The following is a 4,647-nucleotide window of genomic DNA, read 5'->3' on the forward strand; positions in this document are numbered from 1 at the left end:
TTAAATTTAAATAGTGACCTATAGCCACAGCTTGTAAACTCCTATAAGGCAGCATCAATATCTGAAAGAGAACACTATTAACTGTAGTATAAATTCCCCTCTCAATGAAAATTTAAAACAAATTAAAGAAGATTACCAAATTACTAAACCTCAGTAGAATTCATTACTTAATATGCCTACTTCTTAACTTTCTAAACTTTTTTCTTTTAAAAACTTGTTTTTAATAGAATCAATATCTGAACACTACATCAAAGCAACTTTTTGCCCTGTTTTGTAAAAGCTTACCCTAACAATTCTCATGTCATATGGAATTGAGAATCATTGTTCTACCAGAATAGCAAAACAAAAAACATAAGTAAAAACCTAAAAGCACAGTGTAAGAAAATTTCAGGGGCATGGAGAATGATACATGAAAATCAAAAGGGCTCACTCAATTTTTTGAACATCTTTCACCTTTTGCAAGGTCCAAAGCCCAGAGATCAACTTGTATTATAGTCTACAGATGTCATTACCATATCAACTAACAATACCCAAGGCTGGGGTGAAGACAGTAGAGTGCTTATAGCAGCCAAGAGGCGCAGGGCTCCATCCCCAGTTCCACTAAAACAAAATCCACCAGAGAATAAATCCTGGAATGAACCTGATGAGTTCACTAAAATCATCTGGTATACTAGTGGGGAAGACTAACTTCAGGCCCATGGGAATGAGCACTCATATTCTAGGAGTCAGCCTCCTGTGAGCCTGTTTGTATTGTTTCTGCTCAAAATTTTAAAGGCATAATAATACAAAATATGAGAGTCAAACATAAAGGAGCTAGTCTTCAAGGAAAATTTGTATCTATCAGTTTTTACTAGAAAAGTCCTTTATTGTTGAGCTACTGAAAGAGAATTCATAAAAAAGAAAAAAGTCATTTCAGATAAATTCTATGATAGGTTATTTTAAACATCCTGACTGTATAAATTAGACATTTTGGAATGCTTTAACCTCTGTGAGAATGTAGGTTTAATCTAATTGTATACCAATTTTTACACTTATCATAGACCCTATATTGTTCTGGCGGTTAGCTTTTCATCATGCAAAAATGAAAATAAACTTACAGCTACCTATCAATTGAAGGAGCTGTGAAATTATTCCTCTAATATTGCTTTGAAAATATAAGTCTAAGTTGTTAAAAGAAGCTCTAACTCTTCCAAATGTTTTGTGTAGCTGGGAGTTTTCAGTCATCATCTACGGTTGGCTTGATTGTCACTCCTCTTCTTATCTGACCCCAACCAATTAAGCGCCAATGTTTCTCAACTCTTCAGCTAAGGACAATTTTTTCTCCTACTTCTGTGCACACAGGATTGATTAGTCAAAACAATTTTGTCCAAATCAGCCTTCACAGCACTAACTCTCCCTCCTGTTAACAAGGATCCGATGTTGACCATAAGCACTTCATTCTTAGACAGCTTTTGGACCTTTGCTGCTTTCTTGTCTCCTTCAGTGCGGACACCTAGAAGGCGTCTCATAGGAAATAGGAAATTTCTGACTCAGTGAATATCTCAGGTAAAGCTCCAACAGCACCAAGCACTTGTCCCACCATTCTGTCAGCCCGGCACAGAGCAGGGTCAACTTTTGTTCCAACTCCAATAAGACCTCCTGGAGCAGCATACTGAAGATCATTATGCTCCACAAAAAGTGATACAATTTTGGAAAAGATTGATTTACACGTAAGTTTTCCTTCACTATCTTTGGAAACAATACTGGGTCCCACTTCTATCTCCTGGCCCACCTTTAATACTCCTTTTAGAATACTACCACCAGCCACACCACCCTTAAGGTCATCAACTTCACAGCCAGGTTTGTTGACATCAAATGACCTAATTACAATGAGTCGAGGTTCTGAAGTAAAGTCTCGTGGGGGTACTGGAATTTTCTTTACTATGTACTCACAGACAACTTCAATATTGGATTTAAGTTGAGCAGAAATTGGAATAATGGGAGCTCCTTCTGCCACTGTTCCTTGTACAAATGCAAGAATCTGTTCATATTGTTCTTTAGCCTGACTTTCTTTTACCAAATCAATTTTATTCTGTAGGATCAAAATATGCTTGAGTTTCATGATTTCTATTGCAGCTAGGTGTTCTGAAGTCTGAGGCTGAGGGCAAGATTCATTACCAGCTATTAATAGAAGAGCTGCATCCATCACTGCTGCACCGTTCAGCATCGTAGCCATCCAAATATCATGGCCAGGACAGTCAACAAAGGACACATGCCTGACTAATTTGAAGTTTCCTTCAGTTCCTGGAATATCTGTAGGAAACTCATCAGGTGTTCCACTTCCACAAGACCTATAACATTCTGGCCGAGGACAACTTGGGTCATCAAGTTTATAAATCTTAGCATTAGCATATCCAAGCTTGATTGTAATGTTCCTTTCAAGTTCATTTTTGAATCTGACTGTGTGAACACCAGAAATGGCTTTTACAACAGTAGATTTCCCATGCACTACGTGACCAATTGTACCTATGTTAATCGTAGCTTGTCTGCTGATAACTTCATGTGAAAGTGGTGTTAACTTCGTAACGTCCAAAGTAGCAAGATCCTGTCGTAAAAGGTGCGGCTGCCCAAGAGTCACTCCAACCTCAACCCCCGCCATCTTGCCCCAAGAGCAACATTTTCTTAAATGTGGGTTTGCAAGTTGTATTTCTTCCTCTGTGAACTGCCTCACCAGCTCTTTTCCCCATTTTGTGAGTGGGTTTTTTGACTTTTTATTGTTCAGGTTTTTGAATTCTTTGTAGCTTCTAAAGATTAGGCCTCTGTCAGTTGGATATTCAGCAAATATTTTCTCCCATTCTGTGGTAATCTATTGGCTTTGCTTATTGTATGCCTGTCTGTGAAGAAACTCTTCAGCTTCATGTGATCCCATTGGTTGAATGACTGTTTAAGATTGTGAACTACTGGGGTTTTGTTCAGGAAGTCTTTTTCCATTCCTATATCATGGAAAGTGCCTCCAATAATTTCTAGTAGCCCAGTTTCTGGTATTATATTGAGGTCCTTGATCCATTTGGACTTGAGTGTTTTGCATGGCAAGATGTGTGGATCAAGTTTCAGTTTCCTGCATATGGTTATCCAGTTTGTACAGCACTATTTGTTGAAGATGCTGTCTTTTTTCTGGCCTATATTGTTAGGTCCTTTGTCACATATCAAGTAGCTGTAGGTGCTTACTCTGGGTCCTCAATTCTATTCCATTGGTCTATACTCCTGTTTTTATGCCAGCACTATGCTGTTTTTTTATTACTATGGCTTTGTAATATAGATTTAGATCAGGTACGGTGATGCCCCCAGAGGTATTACTTTTGCTGAGGATGTGGTTGGATATTTGAGGCCTTCTGCCTTTCCATATAAAATTTGAGATCATTTTTTTTTTATCTCTGTGAAGAACAATGTTGGAATTTTAATTGGAATTACATTAGATCTGTATATTGCCTTTGGTAGGATTGTCATCTTCACAATGTTAATTCTGCTGATCCAGGACCATGCGAGGTCTTTTCATTTTCTCAAATCCTCCTCAATTTCTGTTTTGGTTTTTTTTTTTTTTTATGTTTTCATTGTATAGATTACTTCCTTGGTCAACATTATTCTAAGGTATTTTATTTTTTTGTTGTCGCTATTTAAAATGGGACCATGTCCCTTATTTCTTTCTCTGTATCTTTGTCATTTTCATATAAAAAGGCTACTGATTTTTGTGCATTAATTTTGCATTCTGCTACTTTGCTGTAGGAGTTAATCACCTTCAAGTGTTTTGGGATGGAGTCTCTTGGGTCTCTTACATATACAATCATGTCATCAGTGAATAGAGCTAATGTAAGTTCTTCCTTTCCAAATTGAATCTCTCTTATTTCTTTCTCCTGCCTTATTGCTTGAGCTAGGACTTCCATTACAATTTTGAAGAGCAGTGGTGAGAGTGGGCAGCCCTGCCTTGTTCTTGATTTCAATGGGAATTCCTCCGGTCTCTCTCCATTAAGTATTATTTGGGCATTAGGAGCTTTTATATTGTCTTTATTATGTTAAGATATGAACCAACCATGCCAATTCTCTCAAGTGTTTTGCTCATGAAGGGATGTTGTATTTATTCAAAGGCCTTTTCTGCATCTATTGAAATGATCATGTGGTTTTTGTGTTCAATCTTGTTTATGTGGTGCATTACATTGACAGATTTCCATATGTTGAACTACCCCTGTGTTCCTGGGATGAATCCCACTTGATTAAGTTGAATAATGCTTTTGATATGTTGTTGGATTCGGTTTGCAAGGATTTTGTTCAGGATCTTTGCATCTAAATGAATCAGGGAAATAGGCTGGTAGTTTTGTTTTCTTGTGGCATCTGTACGTGGTTTTGGAATTAGGGTGATACTAGCTTCATAGAAAGAGATGGGGAGCTTTCCCTGTTATCCAATTGTGTGGCACAGTTTGAGAAAGTTTGGTTTGAGTTCTTCCATGAAGGTTTGGTAGAATTAATCTGAGAAGCTATCTGGTCCTGGACTCTTCTTTATGGGGAGGTTTTTTATTACTTTTTCAATCTCAATGGGTATGATAGGTTGTTTAGGATATTAATCTGCTCTGAGTTTAGCTTTGATAGATGGTATGTGTCCAGGAATTTATCCAT

General features: G+C 37.5%; 1 pseudogene; it reads right to left on the bottom strand.

The window, feature by feature from the left end:
- Window positions 1-1,216: 1,216 nt before the first annotated feature.
- LOC123464075 lies at window positions 1,217-2,638 on the bottom strand (annotated as a pseudogene).
- Between the last annotated feature and the right edge of the window lie 2,009 nt (window positions 2,639-4,647).

Source organism: Jaculus jaculus, chromosome 10 (assembly GCF_020740685.1).
Source record: "Jaculus jaculus isolate mJacJac1 chromosome 10, mJacJac1.mat.Y.cur, whole genome shotgun sequence".
NCBI classification, from domain to species: Eukaryota; Metazoa; Chordata; class Mammalia; order Rodentia; family Dipodidae; genus Jaculus; species Jaculus jaculus.